This window comes from Lepus europaeus, chromosome 21, assembly GCF_033115175.1.
Source record: "Lepus europaeus isolate LE1 chromosome 21, mLepTim1.pri, whole genome shotgun sequence".
Taxonomy (NCBI): domain Eukaryota; kingdom Metazoa; phylum Chordata; class Mammalia; order Lagomorpha; family Leporidae; genus Lepus; species Lepus europaeus.
The window spans coordinates 16,155,907-16,169,010 of record NC_084847.1 but is presented as its reverse complement, the minus strand read 5'-3'; the positions used below and the strand labels follow the sequence as shown (position 1 = coordinate 16,169,010).

The 13,104-nt window shown below is 42.2% G+C and overlaps 1 protein-coding gene across 9 annotated transcripts in view; it reads left to right on the top strand.

Moving 5' to 3' along the window:
• The first annotated feature begins 7,191 nt into the window (after window positions 1–7,191).
• VWA3A (von Willebrand factor A domain containing 3A) overlaps window positions 7,192–13,104 on the top strand; it is a 58,981-nt gene continuing 53,068 nt past the window's right edge. For all 9 annotated transcript variants that reach the window (XR_009864729.1, XR_009864731.1, XR_009864730.1 and 6 more), the window contains exons 1-2: window positions 7,192–7,240; window positions 8,897–9,027. The gene's annotated coding sequence lies outside the window, so the exon portion shown is untranslated. The remainder of the gene's footprint in view (window positions 7,241–8,896; window positions 9,028–13,104) is intronic.

Genomic DNA, 13,104 nt, shown 5'->3' with positions numbered 1-13,104 from the left:
TTACTCTCATACCTAAGAATATCACTGTAAAATCTGCTGAAAACTATTTTTAGGTTTTATTTGCACAAGACTGAATTAGTTTGAAATTTTTGGAAGCTCCTATTGAACATGCCTAAACATCTATAAACATGAAAAATCTTCAGTTCATTAAAAGCAAACGTTTCAGTATGATTCTTTCCAAAGGTAATCCATGTTCTATGTTGTTAATGTGTGTATGTAACTCTTCTGACTCTCCCACCTCTTATAAATCTATTTTGTTTCATTTGTTTTGTTTTTGAAGGGTGGCTCTTTTTTTGTTTCTTTTTAATGTTCTAGATGACCAAAACACTTTATTGGTTTTTACACGTTCACTTAAAGCTTTGATATCCCCACTTGATGTTCTGTGAATTTACTAATATCTTAAATGAAATAATAAATGGTCCTGGTGACAAACAATCTATTGACTTAGAGGAGAGGCCATGAAAAAGTATTGGAAACTAACTTTGCGTTTACTCTTAGCTATTATTTCTGCATCGTGGGCTTCTTGGGAAGAACATGTTGCATTTATTTTGTCTTTATTAAAAGACTACTAGCCACAAGTTACTATCAGCGTAATAACCGTTTTATCAGCCCACTTTGATCTTCTTTTAAAAATTAAATTTACATTTCCAATTCAAAATAGTAAGCTGTCTTTCAGAAAATTTTTGAAGGATAAAAATACATGAAGGAAAAAAGTGGCCTGTGTAGATAGAATTCTTACACAGGACTTTTAGTTGTATCACCTCAAGAGATTTTAAAGTTTGTGATCAAGGTCTGTATATTTTCCCAAACTTTATTAAGAATTGTTTTCTAATTGGTTATAACATTTTTCAATTAATAGTTTCAAAACGAATTGTTAATACAACTGTACAAAATGAACATAATTTTCTTCACTTGTATTTTTGTTATTGAGCAAGTTTATCAAAATAAATTGTCTACTAAAGAAACTAAAAATGCTTCTATTTAAGTTTTTACTTGAAATTTCTTACAGAGGTTTCACATGTTCACACACTGACACTTCCAACACCTCTTGGATTGGTTTTGTTAGCATTGCATTGGGGTGGTGTGGGGGAGGGGTGGTTCTCCCCATCCCTTCTTCCATTCCCCTGTCTTAGCTGACCTCTGGAGAAGAGATACCATTAATATTCTAGGACGTCGATTAGGCCATGTTTACCAATAAGACTCACTAAGCAATAAAAGCCCACACACATACGCATGACTCTCTTCAGCATCTTGTTTTTGTGATCTCAGAGAAACTGCTCCAAGCTCCCTCAGGCCAGACGTTTTTCTGTCTTTCTTCCTTGAACAGAGACCTAAATCCATCTTTGCTTCAGTCTTCTGTTTCTACTTTACTGCAGGTCAAAGGATGTTAGCTTCTAAGATTTTTTTTAAGAAAGCCTTTATTTAATAAATATAAATTTCATAGGGATAGCTTTTGGAATATAGCGGTTACCAAGATCTTAAAATACCTATTACAGGAGCAGTATAGAGGCCTTCAGGTTTTAGACTTACCCATGTGCCACATCACAGCTGGATCATAGCTCTCTGGAGGTATCAAGATTAGCCTAATAGTTAAAGTATTTCCCCTTTGATGCTCTTTCTTCCTGTGGCCTACCCAGGAGCTTCATGGGGAGTTGAGGGATGAGGAAATGCTAAGAGTTAAATATACCTGGATGCTGGGAAGCAAGGACATCTTCTCAGTGTGCTCACCCATCCTGGTTTGCCTGAGACGGGTCCCCCAGGACATGGGGGTTTCAGTGCTGTTAACTGAACTAAGACCAGATTAGTGACCCTTTCTTCACACCATCCAGATCTTGTCCAATTTATAACACAGAATAGAGGTATTTGAAGGGTTCCTGTCTGTAAGCATTGATGAATAGGTCGGTTGACATTGTAATAGTAGACGTCTTTTGAGCTTGTAAGGGTAGGTAGAACACTTTCTCTCTTTGGTAATACCTTCGGAAAAGAGAACAGATGACTTTAAAAACAGTATCGTGGGTTCAAAAATACCTTGTTTTAATGGCCTTCTATCTACTATGTTCTAGCCACTATTTGAAATGATTACAGGAAAAAAAGATTGGAAGAGTATGGGTTTCTTTTATGCATAGTCAACTCTTCTGGGTCACAGTTACCCAGCTACAAAATTAAGGTAGTTATTTATAAATGATATTAGAGATAGCGTAATGTTACATTGTTTTTTAGAGTTTAGTGCTTTTCTCAGGAAAATAAAACACTGTAAGATGATAATTTCAAGCACATTGGTTTTCACAGATCAACCCCAATTCCAGTCACAGGCTAAGACCACCTAAGATGAAATTTCAAGAAGAGATTTTTCATGTCTCTCAAAAGTGTGTGTCCATTTTCCAGATGAAGGAATTGAGGCCTCTGAAAGGCATAGTGACTTTGCCAAAGTCACACAGCTAGGTCTCATCTGAGCCCTCAGCACAGGAAAGAATTTCATTGACAAAAGAGCCTTGGACCTAGGAGAGGTGTCCATACCCTGTAACTATGTGCACCTGTCTTCCTTTAACTGATTTACATCCACTTTAGTCCATCCAAATTCTGCCAAAATATTCACTGTAAAAGAAAGCATACGGGTCCAGCACTGTGGCTCACTTGGTTAATCCTCCACCTGCGGCACTGGCATCCCATATGGCCACCGGGTTCTAGTCCCAGTTGCTCCTCTTCCAGTCCAGCTCTCTGCTGTGGCCTGGGAAGGCAGTGGAGGATGGCCCAAGTGCTTAGGCCCCTGCACCCACGTGGAAGACCAAGAGGAAGGACCTGGCTCCTGGCTTCCGATCAGCACAGCGCGCCAGCCGTAGTGGCCATTTGGGGGAGTGAACCAACGGAAGGAAGACCTTTCTCTCGGTCTCTCTATCACTATCTATAACTCAGTCAAATAAAAAAAATTTTTTTTTCTTTTTTACAGTTCTTTCATCCCCACTGTCCACAGGATGAAGTCCAAACTCCTTTAAGTTGGCATTGAAAACTTCCTGGTCTGGCTTCAAGCTCGCTCTCCTGTCTTAATTTCCTACTGCTGTCTCTTCCCCTTTTACTGCCAACCAGCCCATCACCCAGTCTCTCACTACAGCTCGTGGCTATGTTGATACCACCTCCTCCTGGTGGTTTTTCCCTAATCCTGCCCCACATTTGAAATGTATCTCATCCTTTGTACTTTGCTATTCTTTTGCTTCTGTCTCTGTAACAGAACTTACTAAAAGGAAATAGACTGCCTGGATTCACATCTCAATTCCACAGTTCCAGCTCCTTGAACCTTGGTTTTTTCATCTGTAGAATGGGGCCTGCCTTACAGGTTTATTGTTGATTTAAGTAAGGTAAAGAATCTGGCACATATTAAGCATTCAAATGTTAGTCGCTGCTATTATTATTACTAAACATTTCTCTATAACTACAGTATAAACTCTGAAAGGCAAGGGATATGGCTTTCTTGTATTGTATTCCTTGAGACCTAGCACTGTATTTTACACATTGAATTGAATTATAAAAATTAAATCTGGAGCTAGGTGATAGAAGGAAGTTATTAAACTGTATTTCCTGGAGATTTGAAAACCCCGGTCACCTATTTGCCAGAACTATTTCCATAAAATTCTTTCCAAAGACAGAGGCTTGCCTAATTTACTGTTAAGTATTAGTTTAAAATGTGAGTTTCATTGACCTCCTTAGGATTTCCCGGTGGACTCAAGAACCCCTTACTACTGCATTCATAGCACTCTAATATTGCTACTTGTACAGGGAGGACCAGGATGATGCAAGCACTCTGTTTATCCAGAGAGAACTCTCTGTAGGCTTTGTCAAGCTTGTGAGTTCTCAGCTGTCTTGAAGCCATACATTCGGTATGTTTTGCAAAGATTTGGTTCTGCCAAGATGGTTTTAATTATTTCTGCTAAAAGGAAGGGACTCAAACATTTGAGTTTTAAGACGTGATTATCCCCAACTGGCCATTTTATGGCACTTGTGTAAATATTGCCAATGTATGTGGTCACTATTAAAGTGATCTCGATTATCTGTCAGAGCAAGTCAGTAAAATAAATACCGTGTCTTTGGCACTCAGATTGTCTGAGACAACTCAGGTATTTCCTTAAAAGCTCTCTTACATTCCTTTGTTCTCCGATTTAGACAAACACAGGTGAAGATCCAAAGAAAATCTTCATTCATTGATAAATTGCTAAATCCACAGATCTAAGAAATCTTAATTACCTTCTACATATTCTGCTAATTTAGTTTGAGTAGCAAAAGGCAATCTCACCCTTCCCACCTGCACAACTCTAATATGTTACCCCGTTTCTGCTTTCAGAGTCATCAGTGGCTTTCTTGTTTTAAGTCTGTTGTGGAGGAGAAAGTTATCATGACTCTAAATTGGACAGAAGGACTTCCTTTTTAAAATAATATATGTCCATAAAAGTTTTTTAAAAAGCAAGAATACAAAAAATTAAAAGTTCCCTCCCCCCACAGTATAACTTCTAGAGATAATTAACAATTTATTGGGTATTCTAACAGACATTTCAGTGTTCAGTGTTTTTTTTTATTATTATTATTATTTGAGAGGTAGATTTACAGACAGTGAGAGGGAGAGACAGAGAGGTCTTCCTTCCATTGGTTCACTCCCCAATTGGCCGCAACAGCTGGAGCTGCACCGATCCGAAGCCAAGAGCCAGCCAGGTGCTTCCTCCCAGTCTTCCACGTGGGTGCAGGGGCCCAAGCAGTTGGGCCATCTTCTACTGCTTTCCACACCATAGCAGATAGCTGGATTGGAAGAGGGGCAACCGGTACTAGAACCAGCGCCCATATGGGATGCCGGCGCCACAGGTGGAGGGTTAACCTACTGCGCCACAGCGCCAGCCCCTCAGTGTTCACTTTAATAAAAGCAAGATCATAGTTACAAACACACCACATTTCTTTATGTTTTAATTTTTGACAGCAATCTCTATGTTAGTAAATACAGAGCTTCCTTACTTTTGGATACATATATACCCATATATATACATATATGCATACATATACACACATGTAAAAATACAAGGGCAATTCAAAAAGCTACTCTAAATGGAATTAACATTTTTTTATAATAAAATATTTTGAAATCCATGAACATTCACAATACACATTTTTTGTGAATTTTTGAAGACCCCTTGTATGTATGGATTTCAAAATGTTTCTGCACCAAAGCAAACTTACCTCTTAATTTTACTTTCCACAGACTTTCAAAAGTACCCATATATATATATATACAGATATAAATATATGTATTCTTCCTATTGTACATTTTTCTCCAGATTTTTGCTATTACAAATGATGCTGCTATGAACTTAAAAAGTTTCTCAAATAATCATGACAACTTGACATTGTTAATGAGGCATATAACCACTCTGTTAAGGCAATTCAAATTTTCAAAAATGTTGTGATTAAGTGAATAGTGACACTCAATAAGTTTAGAGAAATAAACACATTATGTTTGTGTGCTACATGCTTTTCCATATGTCTTAATGAATCCTCTTCCTGTGAAGTAAGAGGTGGTATTTTATAGACCAGAAAGCTAAGGATCAAAAAGGTGAACAGCTTACCCAGTGGGTTCTCTAGCTAATAACTGGTGAATCTAGATTTCAAACTTAGGTTCCCTGACTTGAGATCTAGGACTCCTGCTGTCCCACATTGTCAGTTTGGCTAGTCCAAAGGAAATAAAAATAGCTTGTCCCAGTTGCATGATTCCTTGGCTCAAACATGAACAGCTAAATCTATGGTTTGCTTCTTCTGGATGTGGAATGCAAATAACCATGAAAGGCAGTCCCTACTTAAAAACAACTTGTGAATAATACCTACTTTGTTGACAGAAAGTAACAGTAAGAAAAAGCTACTTAAGTTTGTGTTTAATCTTCCATCAATTCACCTCTCACTGTCAGGCCTTCTCTAGTGATTTACTGGGCCCCTGCAGGATTTGAGTTTGCAGGGAGATCTCCCTAAAGAAACTACTCCCTACCCCTCTCCCATGGCATTTAAAAATCTACCAGATCCCTCCTGCCATGTTGCTGGAAAATGTATTGGTTATTAGGGTACCATTAGGTTGTGCAGTGATCCCTAGCTCAGAAATCAGGAAGGGCCCTCCAATTGTCAGCTGTCTGCCCATCACTCCTGAGAGATCGGTTGTCCCAGAGTGCTGCCGAAGTTTCACTATGCCCATCCCACCTTGGAGCATGATAAACTTTGGAGGGCTGGGAACTCCTATGCCTGTGGACTCTGGGTACATCAAGGTGTTTCCTCTGGGTGTTGCCATCTCACCACAGTGTTGCTTCTGTCAAGGGCTGAGCAGGCCTCTGCTCCCTCTGATTTTCAGATCTCTGACTTCTTGATGTCTGGGAAAATATCCCCTTCTCTTTGGCTTCCTTCAGAGGCATGTTTGCCTAGCACTTATGGTCCCCTTCTTTGGATTAAAAAAAATTTTTTTTTCTCTTGGAAAACTGCTCTTTTCCTACCTCCATGCCATATGGTTTCATGGGCTAATTTAACCTTCTGGTTCCAGAACTGGACACAAGCCACTTGGCCAATCAGATTCATCGTGATTGATTCAGGAGTCAGCATAGCATGTGATCAAGCCAAACCTGGAACTTTGCTGCAATTTGAGGGAAACAGGTGTTCTTCCTTCAGGGTTGCTAATTATTAAGGGGGAAAGTTTGATGCTACTGATGTTCAGGTTTGTCAGATGAAGAGCTCACCTAAGAATCAAACCATCACAGAAAAAAAAAAGTTGAGAAATGGAGACAGTTTTATTAACATTTTAGCCATTGTGTCTAGCCATGCCAGAAATCAGAGCTATTCCTGGATTTTTCTGTTATTTGAGCAAATAAATTTCTGTTTTTCCTAAAGCCAATTTGAGTTGGATTTCTGTTACTAACTGAAAGACTCTTCATACACTTGCACTTTTCTCTTGACATCAAACACATTCCTCACCTCCCCTACTTTGGCATGTCACTTTAATCTTTTAGTTAGCTTAGGGCTTTTACAAAAGACAAAAAGCTATTAACTTGAGGTTGCTTCCTCTCAACCCAAAGAAAAGCACCTGCTCCTACTTTGAAATGAAAGAAAGAAAAAAGCACAAATTGATATGTAAAAAAGGATATCCCACTGTCCTCCTAGGAAATGGGACCAAGTAAGAGCTCCTAAATATAAGAACAGATGAGGCGATTCTGATCAGTCTCAAGATCTTAAGGTAAGAAATTCCTGTGTGCTCTGATACCTCATGGGGTCGGTTGATCATGGCCTGTATTCAGGGGTGAGTTAAGAAAAGCAGTACCCATCGTTTTTGTTTTTGTTTTTGTTTTTCCTTGACTGGTCATCCAACCTGAAAGAGTTGCTCTGCCTTCTCCATCTGTAAGCCCAAGCAGAAGAAAGCAGTAGCAAAGAGTGTTGGATCTTACTTGTACAATGTAAACCCATGTCTCCAGGGAGCCAAGAAAGTTGCCTAGAGCTCCAGTGTCTCAGAGAAGACTGTCTTAGGCTGAGTGTTGGGCATAAGCAGTTAAGATACTGCTTAGGTTGCCTGCATCCGTTACGGGAATGCCTGGATTGGAGCCCCCCAGCTTGCTTCCAATTCCAGCTTCCGGCTAATGCACACCCTAGTATGCACACCGACAGTGGCTCAAGTACTTGGATCTCTGCCACACACGTGGGAGACCTGGACTGTTTCAGACTCCTGGTGTAGACCTAGCCCAGCCCCACCTACTGTAGGCATTTGGGGAGTGAATCAGCGAATGGAAGATCTCTCTTCCTCTGTCCTTGTCTCTTTCAAATAATTTTTTTAATTGAAAGATGGTGTCTCAAAGCCCTTTCACCCAGAATTTCTATGGGGACACAATAGCCCTGACCTCTTATTCACACAGAAGCTGCTGGTTGCTTGAGGTTCCCTTAAGACTTAACTGACCTCCCTCCTGGGTTTACATATGGCGCTTTCAGTCTGTGACTATCCAGTGGTCAATAAGCAGTTTCTGTTTTAAGGGCTCATTGGTTTTCACCTGGCCTATGGGAACCACTGCTGGGTCGGCATCTGAAAGGGGTCTCTACCATTTGATGCAAATGTTCTAATTTATAAAACTAAAAAAAAAGTTCAGAATGTGGAGATGAATTTGAGAAATGACTTAGATAAGAAAAACTAAATGCAGATCCCTTAGCGCTCACAAACCTCTCTCTTGACCTCCATAAAAGAGGGGGTTGGGAGGAACACAACTATGGGCCAGAGGACTCATTACATCATAATCGCCTGGAACAAATCACCTGTTAAGGATTCCCGTTCCCACACCTGACCACAATTCTGAATCAGCCTCCTGATGGGAATGTCCCTATATTTTCTTAGCAACAACCCAGGTGATTGTGATGGGCACCCAGCATTGACTGCAGTAGATCATCTTTTCTGATACCAAGAGGTGGCTGAGCTTGTTGCTGTATCAGCCAGGCTCCGGTGGCGCTGGACCTGGTGGGGGTGGGGACTGTCAGACATCTCCCAGGGACTGTGTTTGGGGAACCCTTGGGGAAGGAGGAGGAAAAGGTTACCACCTGCCATACCCGTCAGAGATTCTCCAGTGTCTCCTTTCCTCGGTTGCTGCCACAGGAAGGCAACAGGCACCAGGGCTCTGCTGGTCCAAACCACAGTTCTCTGTTGACTCAGAGGTTCTGAAAATAGAAAAGAGGTCCAAATCCTGCTTCCAGGCTTTTGTGACGGTGCGGAAAAGCAGAATGACCTGGCAGAGTTTGTTCTGTACAACAAAGTGGTAACTTCTTCCCCGGGGTGAGCGAGGTTTTCCCTTTCCCTGCTCCAAGCTGCAGTTGGTGCCGTCTGTTACCTTGGAGACCAGCTAACACTTCCTCGCAGGGCAAGCTCCTCTGTTGAGTTGCTTGGAAGCTTGGAGCAGCTAGAAGTGGGAACCAGGAGAAACAGGACCCTGTGGAAGCTGGAGCCCTTCTCCCAAAGATGAAGAAATAAATGAAGAAATGCAAGTGAGGGTGAGTGTCAAGAGGGTTGATGGGTGGGAAGAGAAAGGGTAGGGGCGGCCTGGATGCTAAGCTATGGACAAAGATTTAAGAAGCCTGACCTCAAAAGTATTTGCTCCATACACGTCAAGTATTGTGCTGGGCATGTGACAGCAGCCGAGAAAGTAATGGAGCTGAGCGGGTAGACCAACCATGACAGCTCCATGTGAGACAGTAAGGGGACAGCAACAGGAGGGCTTCCACTAGAAGCAGAGTTGCCTCCATGGGGATTTGGGGGCAGTAAACTGGGTTTAGGAGGGACTTCCTGTGTTTTCTTGTCAGACAAATGGGACAAAGATGTTCTGGAAGTAATACCAACTTAAGCAACGGCAGGTTATGACATAGGAAGGTGTGTCTAAGCAGGGGTTGCCAGGGAGCAGAAAAGGCTGCGGGGTGAGGTGGAGAGGTTGGCAAGGAACGGGTCCTGAAGGGGTGATAAGCCTTGTGAAGAAGGGCCCGACCTCGTTACCCTACCGCACCAAGGAGCATGACAGGGTTCTAAACAGGTAGACGTAGAAACAGCTCTGCACATTGGAAAAGTCATTCTGGGAGCATGGATTGGAATGATCGGATGGGGGCAAGACTAGAGGTGATTTTGCAGTAAAAAATACATACCCTGGGGATGGCTGTGGCCTGGATAAATATTTAGGAGAATCCTAGATCAGCTGTTAATCATCCAGGAAGTTAGCTGAAGGTTTTCTTTTACCCAATGATCAGAGGTCCCTCTTTTCCTTTGACCAAAATGCCATACGCTGTGGGCCAGCGGTTTGTATGTTCTACTCCCCTCCTCCAGTCACTCCCCCATGGTAATGTGGTCCACCATTGCCTAAACTCTGGACCTGCCCTCAGAGTGTTCAGTACATATTCAATAAAAGCTTTTAGAGCCACTACTATGATCTAGGTACTGTTTTATGCCAAAAGTTTCTAGCAGGGAACATGACCAGGTCCCTGCCCTCATGGATCCTCTGGTGCGTCCATGTGTGTGTTGGAGGGGCAGACAGTAAATGAGTAAATATGTAGAATACCAGATAGTGAAAGCTGCTGTGGAGAATGGTAAAGCAGGGGGAGAGGGCTCCTATTTGACTTGCGGAATCAAAGAAGACCGCTGCCATCAGGGTTCATTTGAGCGGAGGCCTGCGGCTAAGGGCTGCGTCCTGTCGTCCTGTCGCTCTCTCTGGTGGACACTCTATGAATGTTCATAGGATGAATGATTGCTTTCCTATCCTTTGCTGATGTGCTTGAAGATGCCATGCTTTTTTTTTTTTTTTTTTTTTTTTTTACAATAGTCTGCATTTCTATAGTACTTTGTGTTTCACAAAGCCCTTTTACAATCTCAATTTCATTTGCTCCTCTGAACAATGGCGTTGAAGTGGGCAGGGCAGTCGCTGTGATCGCCATTCCACTCTGCAGAGGCAGAAACCAAAGATCCAGAGCTCTTGCCAGTGCCCCACATTGTTTCATTAGTTTTTATGCAGTTCATCCCCCACTCCCTCCAGATAAACAGGCCTCTGAATGCATTAAGAGCTGTTAATCACTTCCTGAAAAGAGGGAACCAAAACACTTCAGCGTGTCTGGTGTTCACCAGGCATTTCTGTCTCAATGGTCCATGCCATTGGAGTCTTGCAGGAAAGTTAACTGAAGTAGCAGCCAGTTTTTATGGATTTTTTTTTTTTTGGACATTGCCATGTTAATATGGTGCTGTCCAGAAAAAAAAGCATCCTCTGAAAAAAAGATTAAAGACCCGAAAGAGAAAAGCAAGTTGCTGAACCATCATTAGGTTATTTAATTTAATGATTGCATAAGAGCACACGGTAAACCTCTCCGAGGTTTTTTGTTTGTTTTTGTTTTTGCTGTATCTTAGCAAGGATTTTTGCTTGTTTTGGCTGCAAGCAATAACAATCTAAATGTGCTAGCTTAAGCAAAAAGGTAGGGAGTTATCGGGAATGGAATATCTAGTGAAACCTAACAGCAAAAAGTGAAATCAGTTCTCGCAAGTGCCTTAGACAAATAATTAGAAATCCAAGAACCAAGGTAGCTTCCCCCCCACCCCTTTTTCCTCATCTCTCCTCCTCAGAGTGTTACTGAGTGCTGCTAATCCTTGCTATCTTACAGTGTAATGGGAGAGACACACCAATTTTTAAAAATCACAGTAATAAAAATATCCAAATTAAGTGCTCTAAAGAAAAAGAGCATCATTCTATAAAAGTCTTGTCTAAGGAGCCAGCACTGTGGCATAGTGGGTAAAGCTGCTGACTGCAGTGCCGGCATCCCATATAGGCACCTGTTTGAGTCCCTATTGTTCCACTTCCTTTTTTTTTTTTTAAGTTTGATTTATTTTATTTGAAAGGCAGAGTTACAGAAAGGCAGAGGCAGAGAGAGAGAGAGAGAGGTCTTCCATTCACTGATTTACTCCCCAGATGGCCACAACAGCCAGAACTGTGCCAATCAGAAGCCAGGAGCCAAGAGCTTCTTCCAGGTCTCCCATTGATGCAGGGGCCCAAGCACTTGGACCATCTTCTACTGATTTCCCAGGCGATAGCAGAGAGCTGGATTGGAAGTGGAGCAGCTAGTACTCAAATCAGCGCCCATATGGGATGCCAGCACTGCAGGCAGTGGCTTTACCCACTGTGCCACAGCGCTGGCCCCTGCTCTACTTCCAATCTAGCTTCCTGCTAATGTGCCTGGGAAAGCAACAGAAGATGGCCCAAGTGCTTGGGCCCCTGCACCCACATGGGAGACCTGGAGGAAGCTCCTGGCTCCTGGCTTTGGCTTGCACCAGTCCCGGCTGTTACTACCATTTGGGGAGTGAACCAGTGAATGGAAGATCTCTCTGTATCTCCCTATCCTTCTCTCTAACTCTGACTTACAAATAAGCAAATCTTTGAAGTCTGTCTAAAATAAAGGAACCTGAAATAGAATGGGATACTGGAGATTTCCCAGGAGAAGCTGAAATATTTGGTATGGGTAGTATGAAGAAAGCAAAAGAAAGTTCTGGAACAAAGACAGGTGCATGTGAAAAGGCCCTGGGGCTAAAGGAACTGTATAGCATTCCAGGAACTGAAAATGAAGGGTTCTTAGGGGACACAGAAGGAAAGGGTTGTGGTGAAGCCAAAAAATCTAGAGGGGTAGGTGGGCAGTGACCAGATGACATGGGGCCTCAGTTGTCACCATAGGGATCCTAGCTTTCATCTTATAAATAAAGGTAAGCCTTTGAACAATTTTAAGAGGGAAGAAGAAGGAGGTTGGGCGTATAGCATTGGGTTTGTGTTTTTAAAAGCTTGACTTCAGTAGGAAGGGCAGATTGGAAAGGGGTTTCTAAAGGGGTGTAGGGAGGCCAGTTAGGGTCTGTTGCAGTGGTCTGTGGCAGACATAACAGTGGCCTGCACTAGAGGAATGACAGTGAAGACAGATAAGTGCAGAGACCGAGAGATGTAAGATTAACAAGGGTAGGTGACAGATTGGAAATGGGGAATGAGAGTCAAGAATAATTCCTCGGTTTTGATTCAAGTAAGTGGTTTTTCTCCCTAAACTAAAGAACAATGGAAATAGGGTAGGTTTTGTAGGGCATAGAATGAGTTCGGTCTTGGAGGCGCTCAGTTTGAAGTTCTCCAAATGGAAATATCCAGTGTCTATTAATGCACAGGCCTGGAGTCAGAGTGAGAGGTCTGGATTCTTGGTATGCAAGTCATTGATGGACAGATGGCCTGGGAAGAGGGGAGGAAGTGAGGAGAGAATAGAGCATGATTTACCCTCAAGGAATATCAACTTAGAATGTTCAGTGCGGGAAGATGTGCCCTCAGAGGAGACCAAGAAGGAAGAAGCCAGGAGAGAATGGCCCCATGGGAACTAAGGCAGGGAGACCATTCATTCCATTTGGCTGTGAAGATGGTGTTTTTCTGAATATGCATGGTGACCACCTGCACTTAATCCCAAATTCCTTAGGGAGAGAATCTGATTGACCTGTCCTAGCTAGTTGTCTAGCACTGACTCAATAAGGCGTGACTAGTAGAAGGACCTTCCATATAGGCATAGTTCTCAGAGAAAAGAACT